Source organism: Anastrepha obliqua, chromosome 6, assembly GCF_027943255.1.
Source record: "Anastrepha obliqua isolate idAnaObli1 chromosome 6, idAnaObli1_1.0, whole genome shotgun sequence".
Classification (NCBI taxonomy): domain Eukaryota; kingdom Metazoa; phylum Arthropoda; class Insecta; order Diptera; family Tephritidae; genus Anastrepha; species Anastrepha obliqua.
In genome coordinates this window covers 43546203-43556946 of record NC_072897.1, presented here as the reverse complement: position 1 = coordinate 43556946, position 10744 = coordinate 43546203, and positions in this window count along the sequence as shown.

The following is a 10744-nucleotide window of genomic DNA, read 5'->3' as shown; positions in this document are numbered from 1 at the left end:
AGTACCTCCTGTCATCAAACAAACAGTCGGCGCACTCGTGTATCGGCACCTTCGTCACTGTTGACAGTTACAATTTTGAGATTTTTGAACCTTTGCACGTTGGTAGCGGCGAATATCGCAGACGATAGAACGATGAGCTGTATGAGCTTTACGACGACGTAGTCATAGCGCAGCGAATAAAGCGCGCAGATAAAGCAGAGGAAGAGGAAGGCCTCCTCTGCGTTGGAAACATCAGGTGGAGAAGGACTTGGCTTCACTTGGTGTGTCCAACTGGCGCCGGTTAGCACGAGAAAGAAACGACTGGCGCGCTTTGTTAAACTTGGCCAAAGAATCATACGAGTGGTGCGCTGTATTTACTGATTTGCCATTGTTGTATCCATGTTGAGAATGTGATAGCTTGTTGCTAACCTTTCCTCTGATGTGCCCATCTAGCAATTGCTCTAGCGTTTTCAATTATGTTAGCTAAGTTTATACAAAAGTTCAATTGCATCTTTAGTTCTTAAAGTACGTTCACATATGTTATAATTAGCAATAAATCGACAAAAGTAATTTACCCGTGCACATAAAGCAGATTACCTGCAAAATTGAAAATCAGCTGTCAATAACTGAGAGGTTTTTCTTCTTGGAAATAGCTTGGAGGAATATTTTGGAGTTTTTGGTTTGTTTAATTATTGTTAACGATATGAAGAAAAAATAAGGAGAAGGAACAGGATTTAATTTACTAGAATAGAGGTTAATTGCGCAATTGGCTGCTAGTATTAAACAGGAAATCCGTAAAGGACGTTTACTGAGACTTAAAAAAATTATGGCATATACGGATGCGAATTTTCGTATTACATTTAATAATAAGTAATAAGTGGACAAAGCATTTATGGACATATATACATGGAATTATTAGGGAGTAAATAAACAATTATCATCTACATATGCATGTACATATTTGTATGAGGATATGTATAATTGATTCCCTAGCATGTTTTTTGTTTTGTTTTCCGGCGTGACGCCCGTGAAGAGGAAACTCTCATTAGTACTGCTATACCGGCAAAACAGTATGCACGACTTGTGGCCTCACAGCTACACTTATCTACTAAACACCTCTCCACTATCTACCACTTTCCTCGCGGAACTGTTCAAAAAGGAGTTACCTCACGGGGCTGGTTAGCTCATAGGCTGCTAGTTATTTCGTCTACGAACCTCCGCGCGTCGTAGATCATTGTGGATACATTTTGCATGCGCGCAGATTCGCTTCGCGCTATCACCCGATTTTAGCATGAAATCTAGAATGCTTTCTCCGTTTAAGGGGTCATATTCAGTTAGAATTTTCAAAAAATCAATTTCTTTTTTCTTAATGCACATATATTTAGGACTACACACAGAAATTTTAATATCGTTCCGGGGAATATTTCAGAGATACACGCAAATTTGAAAAGGCGTTCCAGAGTGCTTGAAAGTATAAGCTCAAACTTTAAACGCGTTTTTCTCAAAATGGAGTTTTCAAAGTCGGTGACCAAACCGCTGAACCGATTATTCTCAAATATTAACACGAGCTGCGACTCCTTTCCTAATAAATAGTTTAAGTAATACTAAGGCGGCCGCCGTAGCCGAATGGGTTGGTGCGTGATCACCATTCGGAATTCACTGAGAGGTCGTTGGTTCGAATCTCGGTGAAAGCAAAATTAATAAAAACATTTTTCTAATAGCGGTCGCCCCTCGGCAGGCAATTGCAAACCTCCGAGTGTATTTCTGCCATGAAAAAGCTCCTCATAAAATATCTGCCGTTCGGAGTCGGCTTGAAACTGTAGGTCCCTCCATTTGTGGAACAACATCAAGACGCACACCACAAATAGGAGGAGGAGCTCGGCCAAACACCTAACAGAAGTGTACGCGCCAATTATTTATTTTTTTTTTTATTTTTTAATACTAAGTCTTAAAATACAGTTAAAAGCAAACATAATGTGTGTGAAAATTTTTAGATCAATAAATTTAAAAGTTTTCTCAGAAAAAATTCTGGAAAATTCTCTTTTTTCGGCCTTCTAACTGTATATAACCCCTTAATATACCACAGGTTTCTGGAGCCTAGCGTGGGCATTCGAACAAGACGTGACCAGCTTCTTCTTCCCTCTCCGTGCAGATTGGGCAGTTTTGGGAACTGTCTGAACTGGCCGAATATATGGAGGTATTTTCGAAATACCCTCTGCCCTTAAAGAAATTGGGTTAGGTTGGAAGTTTGTTTCCCCATGGTTCCTTTTTAACCACTTCGTAAGAATGGGTAATATCTCATGCGTCCATCTGCCTTTCGGTTATCTGTTCCACCGGTCTTGCCAGTGGGCGATCGAACGACACCCTTCTCCTTCTGTAATAGTTTTACGACTTGCTCAACCGTCGTGTTCATGTAGCCTTATATACACTCTCTCCATTTCTTGCGCCACAATGTCTACGGGGACTAGTCCTGCTATAACGAAGGAAGCACTGTCCGAAATTGTACGGAAGCCCCAGATAGTCCGCAAAGCGCTTAGTCGATAGGCGGCGGTCAGTTTTTTTGTTAAGCTATTTAAGTTCAGCGCATCAGCCCAGATCGGTGTGGCACACAAAAGAACAGAGCTTTCTACTCTGCTATATAGTAGTCTTTTTCTGTGGCTAGGTCCACCATTGTTTGGCATTATTCGTGACAGACAGGATGCACACTCGATGCCTCCTTCACAGCGTATTTCAGGTGCGTTTTGAAGTTTTAACGACTGTCCACCATCACTCCTAGGTATTTAATAGCGGGTTTTGAAATAATAGTTACTGCCCCAACATTTACATTTATTGTCTCTACATCGGTATTGTGCTCAGCGTATTCCAGCTTCATAGACCTTAGCCAAGTCCTGATCCTGCTTACTGATTCCCTGGCAATCCTCTTAATTTCGTGGGTATGTTTTGCTACCATTACCACCGCGATGTCATCCGCGAATCCAATTACTTTAGTTCTAGTTCTGTTGCTAAATCTACTCCACATTTAATAGCATCCACTGTTGAGCGGGATTTCCTGAAGCCAAACTGGTGTGAGGAGGTATTCTACTTTATCTTCAGCGAAAGACGACAACCAGCCGCAAATAATTCTCTCCAGAATTTTCCCCACTGTGTCTAGTAGACATATTACTTGGTAAGACTCGGGTTCGCCAGGTTTTTTGTTGCCCTTGGGTAAAAGCACAAGTGGTTGCTTCTTCCATCTCTTTGGGAAAGTGCCTTCGTTAAGGCAGGTTTGGAATACTGCTTGAAATATATCTGGACGTTTGGAAATCACTAATTTCAGGGCTCTATTTGGTACACCATCTGGACCTGGAGCTTTCTTAGACTTTATTACACGCCGCTTGGAGTTCTTGTTGGGTGGCACGAAGGATGCCACCTGCTTCGTGTTGTATGCAGGACGACAAAATGTTTTCAGATCTTTGCGGGAAGAGAGTAGTAACAATTTTGCGCAACCTTACTGGGAAAGTAATTTTGGGTGTATGTTTGGTGTGTGCTTTTCGCTTTATATACAATACCTCTATAATACCATCCGTTACGCCGTGCCCCAGGAGTTAATACCAGCTTCCTCACAAAGCTTTTCCAATCGCTTATGAAAAATTGTGTTCAGAGCCAGATCGGTATTAGTCAGGATTAAATCAACTAAGCCTACGCGGCCAACTTAATGACAACAAATAGAGAGCGTTTCCTGAGTCCTGCCAGGGTTTTAACAGGACGGGGCAAACTTGGCATTAGCCTGAAAGAAATTTCTGCAGATTGTCAAACCTACATACTCACGTAACAGAATACCAATCTCACCAGCTCAAAGCGAACATGTCAAAAATGGGTTACCATTGAGTTAAAACCTTACTGGGCTCGGTTCTAACATGTTAAAATAGAATTGTGGCGGCTTTGGTTATTAGTTGAATCTATTATGATGCCTTGAGCGGCCACCGTAGCCGAATGGGTTGGTGCGTGATTACCGTTCGGAGTTCACAGAGAGAACGTAGGTTCGAATCTCGGTGAAACACCAACATTAGGAGAAACATTTTTCTAATAGAGGTCGCCCCTCGGCAGGCAATCGCAAGCCTCCGAGTGTATTTCTGCCATGAAAAAGCTCCTCATAAAAATATGTGCCGTTCGGAATCGGCTTAAAACTGTAGGTCCCTCCATTTGTGAAACAACATCAAGACGCACACCACAAATAGGAGGAGGAGCTTGGCCAAACACCCAAAAAGGGTGTAAGCGCCAAAAATTTTTATTATTACTATGATGTCTTACTCATAACATATCTTACTTACATTAACAGTTTTGTCAATTGCTACATCTTCTATTTTCCTTCTGGGTTGTCGTGCGCGATTTCTACTGGGTTACATTTAATCGCGTGTAAATTAACTTTTGCTTCAATAGCAAACGCTTTTTAAAAAATGTGAGTCTTTATTGTGATGCTTGTCGCGCAATGCACAACGGATAAAAAACTGCCACACAAACTTTATTAATTTCAATATTTATACAGAATCTGTTTACAACTACATTCATAGGTGAAGCTTAAATCTTAGGTTAATTGTTTACATACTGGGTTAGTGGTGTGTGGTCCATTAGCAAAGTGTCATTGACAGGAAGTGGCTTGCGCTATTAATCTATGGTTAATTGTTTACATACTGGGTTAGTTTTGTGTGGTATAGGAGGCGTTAACTTGTACGTATGTAGCTGTGGGGGTACAAAGTAATAAAAAAAATTCTATTGGGTTCTCATGCTATTTAAGAGCCAGCATAGCGATTAAACATATAATAACGCTATCAGCCTGCATACATTGTGTATGGTATTTTTAGTACTAAACTAAGCGTGCGCAATTTACATAGTAAACCCAACAAACCCAACATTGACCACTCAGTAACAGCGGTAATGACGTTAAGGCGAACAATTTACCAACCACAAGTACAGGAGTTATAAACGTATAATGTAGCGTATATGCTACTTTAGCTACTTTTCCTACCGGGATATCAGGCATGATTCCTACTGGGTTACTTGGATAACAGTTCGTCATTGCATATAAACATATTTACGTATGTACGTGTGGGTGTACAAGACAAACAAATTATAAAATAATACAAGCATATAATATGCTACCATATGTGTGTATATGGACGCGATCAAGGAGGAACAACATTAACCTAAACGTGAGAAATGGACATTACAAACATAACGTTGAGTACACAGTAACAACAATAGAACATTGACCGCTCAATAAGAACAAAAATAACTTTGAGACAAACAATAGCAAATTTTGCTACTGCCAGGTTCAGCGAGAGGAGGAAAGTTAAAAAGAAAAGTGACCGCTTAATTATTCTTTTTTTCCATCGTTATGCATTCTTTCAGCACTGAGAGACTTAGCGAAGGCTTTGACGAATTGAAATAGGTAACTTTTCAATACAAAACCAATTTAGAGGAAACAAATAACAAAGTAAAATTGAATGATATTTATTATAACTTACTTATTTAGCTTATTTTGTTTCTATATTTTAGCTAGCTAATGCACGGCCGCCGTAGCCGAATGGGTTGGTGCGTGATCACCATTCGGAATTCACTGAGAGGTCGTTGGTTCGAATCTCGGTGAAAGCAAAATTAATAAAAACATTTTTCTAATAGCGGTCGCCCCTCGGCAGGCAATGGCAAACCTCCGAGTGTATTTCTGCCCTGAAAAAGCTCCTCATAAAAATATCTGCCGTTCGGAGTCGGCTTGAAACTGTAGGTCCCTCCATTTGTGGTACAACATCAAGACGCACACCACAAATAGGAGGAGGAGCTCGGCCAAACACGTAACAGAAGTGTACGCGCCAATTATTTATTTTTTTATTTATTATTAATGCACACTTAAATACACATACTCACAGTTATTTCTTTCATTTCAGCTTTTCAAACCACTAATAATTTTTTTTTTTTACACTCGCAACCACAGCCTCGAACCTAGCATATGTAAGTTAACACGCTGCGGCACCCAACATAGTGCATTCCCACACCCTACCGGTACCCCTGCCGCTGCATCAGCATAATCGCTGTTATTTCATAGTACAACCCAACACCCTAAGTCAAGGCCAATTGCATATCAAGTACCACGTACTAATGCTTACGCAATAAAAACAGAGCCAGACGTAGCGTCAGCAAATTATGTTTTACACGATTGTGAAATACTTGCACATGCCACCAGTGCATGCCAACCGTGGGAAGCTAGGGGCGGAGCCAGCGTACCAAGACACGGCGCACCTGAAGACAGCAAAACGACCAAAACCTCTAAAGGCCTGCAGCGCACATCAAGGGGCAGTTGCGTAGTGGACACTAACTTTAGTTGTAACGTTTGATTATCTGTATAGTTAATAAACTGTGTAATTGTAACTGTAATCATTCAGTGTTTGATTTGCAGGGCAAGTTGGCTCCTTAATTTTTTTAAATGTATTGGACTGAAAGTCCTTTTCTGGCGCCCGAGCAGGGAGCAGTAGTGAAGTGAAAAAATAAGTTCGAACTAGCTAAGAGCTAGAAAATATAGTGAAAAGAGTCACAAAAATTAAAGGAAAAAAGCTACAAATTTAAATGAAAAGGTTCTTAAAAAAGAGAAGAAAAATTTAATAAAAAGTATAATACAATTTTTAAACAGCCAAGGGCTACAAAAGTAAAAGTGAAAAAAGTTCTAAGGGAAAATAAAAATAAATTCTCCTTTAAATAGCCAAGAGCTACAAAAATTGAAAGTGGAAAAAAGTTAAACAGCCAAGGGCTAGAAAATCGAAGTTTTAATGCTAACAGAGATTCTGTAAGTAACCGCTGTATATTTTTTCCTCTTCTCGTCTTCCTTTTCCAGGATGGATTCACTCCAAGTTACGGTGGCGAATTTGACGGGTGCAGTGAATGCACTCATGGATCAACTAAATGGTTTAGAGAGGCGTGTATCGTGCTTGGACACACTCCAAAGCCGGGTCGCTTCGATAGAAGCTGCTACTCCTGCTCAAAGTACGGTGGAAGCTCATGTTCAACCCCGAGCTCCAACAACTGAGGAGGAACTAAGAGATATCTCCAGGCTTCTTTACTCTGTAAAGGAGTTACAAATTTTTAACGGTAACCCAACAATGTTTGTCTCATGGGTGAACGCTGTTGAAAGCATTCTTACCGATTTCGAGCCGGTAAAGAGTAAGCCAATTTAACGTGGAATCTTACAGCACATTCGCCAAAAAATACGAGGGCCAGCCGATACTGCCCTCATATCGTATAGCATTTTTGACACTGACTGGGCCGCCATGAAGGAGTGTCTATCGCTCCATTATGCAGACAAACGAGACATCTGTACCTTGAAGTACCAACTCCACCAACTCTCTCAAAAGAATTCACGGCTCGACAATTTCTACGGAGCCGTGAATCACCTATTTGCGTTGATTATCAACAAACTTAAAGCTGAGAATTATTCTCAGGAAACAGTGCGTGTACTTATAGACACGTACAGAAACCGCGCATTAGATGTTTTTATCCGCGGTTTAATGGGGATCTTTCGAAAATGCTCCTGGTTCAGCGCCCAAAAACTCTACCCGAGGCATATTCAAGGTGCCTCGAAATACAAAATACAAACCTTAGAAATTACACAGTGTATACCGCGATTCAATAATCGCATCGTCGCACCTATGAATACGATGCCAGAACACATGCATGGCCTAGAGGGCAATAAAGCACCTCCGCTACCACCAAGGATAACCTATCGTCCCCAAGAGCGACGATATCCCTTTGAAAATCGAGGTGGATACACTATACCTAAACAAGATCCTCCAACAACCTCTCAGCCACCCGTCGAGAAAATGGACATAGACCAATCTGTCCAGTCACGTAGAGAAAATTACATGAATAGGCCAAATCCCTTTAAGCGGGGTGCAAAGTCAGACAACCTTCCGCGGAAACAGCAAAAGCTGTTCAACATAGAAACAGAAAACACCAAAGACGAAGTGAATAACTATTTAGCGGATACACAAGACGCACAGGAGGAGGATTTTTTATCCGACGGACATCTAGCATACCTTACATAGAGTACGTACTACCCGACGGCCGCACCCTAGATTTTCTGATCGACACTGGTGCCAACAAAAATTTTATTAGCCGAACGTAAGGCGAGGTAATCCAGTCGACAACCCCTTTTCCGTTAGATCAGCTGGCGGAAATATTCCCATAAAAGAGAAAATTAATTTAAACCTATTTAAGGACGTAGGTAATGACTCCGAGACAACCTTCTTTGTACCCCCAGGATTGTCGTCATTTGACGGAATCATAGGAGACGACACACTTAGGGATATAGGCGCTATAGTTTATAGGAAATCGAACATCCTAGCCGTAAAAAAATACAAAATTCCATTGAAAGCCCGAATGTCCACGCAGCTGAATTATACGTTGTCTAAGGATCTCCCACTTCAAACAGAAGGAAAAGTTCGTAACCTTATTGATAAATTTAGCGATCTTTTCTTACCCCTAAATGAAAAGGAACTAGTGGACACTTGTGTACGCGCTGAAATCAAGACAAAAACTCATGAGCCTATTTATATCAAAAGCTACTCGTATCCATCTTGTATGAGAGAAGAGGTCGACCGACAAGTGAACGAGTTGTTGGAAGAAGGAGTTATTCGACCATCCAAAAGCCCATATAACTCTCCTATTTGGGTGGTGCTTAAAAAACCTAAGCCAAATGGGGATAAACAGTACCGTATGGTGATAGATTACAAAAGGCTTAACGCCGTAACTATCCCCGACACCTACCCTATTCCTGATATAAACGCTACCTTCTGTAGCCTGGGTAACTCTCGATACTTCACAACCATTGACTTGACTTCTGGGTTCCACCAAATCCCTATGAAAGAATCCGACGTGCCCAAAACTGCTTTCTCAACGATGAACGGAAAGTATGAGTTTTTGAGATTGCCTTTCGGCCTTAAAAACGCGCCGGCCATTTTTCAACGCATGATCGACGACGTATTGAAACAATTCATTGGCAAAATCTGCTACGTCTATATAGACGATATCATTGTGTTCGGCAAGGATGTTGACGATCATTTGAAGAATGTTGAAATGGTATTTTCCCAATTACTACAATCCAACCTTAAGGTGAATTTAGAAAAAACATGTTTCCTGCAGACAGAGGTCGAATTCTTAGGATATATCATCACTCCCGGGGAGTTCGTCCTGACCCAAAAAAGGTTGAGGCCATGAACTCGATCTTGCCACCATGCAATTTGAAAGATCTGAAAAGTTTTCTGGGAATGACTTCCTACTATCGGAAGTTCATCCGGGACTATGCAAAAATAGCTAAGCCCCTAACAAACCTAACGCGCGGGCAAAATGCACAAATAAGGGCAAATGCATCGAGGAAAGTAGCAATACAACTTGACAGCGCGGCCTCACGAGCTTTTACTGATCTAAAACGTATGCTTACCTCCGCTGATGTTCTGGCATTTCCTGATTTTGGCAAGCCCTTTAACCTAACCGCTGATGCATCGAACTACGCAATTGGTGCAGTCCTGTCCCAGGGAGATATAGGTACAGACAAACCAATCGCATACATTTCTCGTTCGCTCAACAAGGCTGAGGAAAACTACGCCAGCAATGAAAAAGAAATGTTAGCTATGGTTTGGGCATTGGACAACTTGAGGTCGTACAGTGCCAAAAAGATAAGGATATATACTGATCATCAACCCTTAACCTTTGCCCTAAGCTGTCGCAATTATAACGCCAAGCTTAAACGATGGAAAGCAAGGATTGAGGAGAATAATAGCGAACTAATCCATAAACCGGAAAAATCGAACTTGGTTGCCGGTGCTCTTTCTCGCCTCAAAACCGAGTGTAACATATTGAATGAGTCTGTTGTCGCTCAGCCTCCATCTGTATCGGGTCAAGAGCCTACAACAAGCGCAGAACCGGAAATCGACGCGATCTCCGAAGGCACGATGCACTCAGCCGATCAAGACAGCTCAGACCTAGTACCACATGTGGAGGACCCCCTTAACGTGTTTCGAAACCAGATTATTTTTAGAAATGGAGAAGCAGAAATATCTTAGCGCAATCGATAAATTTACAAAATTTGCTAAGTTATTCCCAATAAAAAATAAATCTTCAATTCACATCCGGAGGAAGCTTAGCACTATTTTAACTGTCGCAAGGACTATGAATAAGTTCGTGCGGTTTTTTTCGAAATTTGAAACTTTATTGACGTAAAATGGTTACAAATTTAATATTCAAAGTATTGTCCATCGCTTGCTACTACTTTTTCCCATCTTTCTGGCAATTCACGGATTCCCTTTGTGAAAAATTCGGTCGGTTTTGCCGCAATCCACGAATCGATCCATTTTTTGACTTCATCGTAATTACGGAAGTGCTGGTCAGCCAGGCCATGTTGCATCGATCGGAAGAGATAGTAATCGGATGGCGCAAGGTCTGGACTATACGGCGGGTGGGGTAGGACATCCCATTTGAGCGTTTCTAAGTATGTTTTGACCACTTGTGCAACATGTGGCCGAGCATTGTCATGTTGCAAAATAACTTTGTCGTGTCTATCGGCGTATTGCGGCCGTTTTTCTCGCAGTGCTCGGCTCAAACGCATCAATTGTCGTCGGTAGACATCCCCCGTAATCGTTTCATTCGGTTTCAGTAGCTCATAATACACAACACCCAGCTGGTCTCACCAGATACACAGCATAACCTTCAGGCCATGAATATTCTGCGCCGACGTCGATGTTGA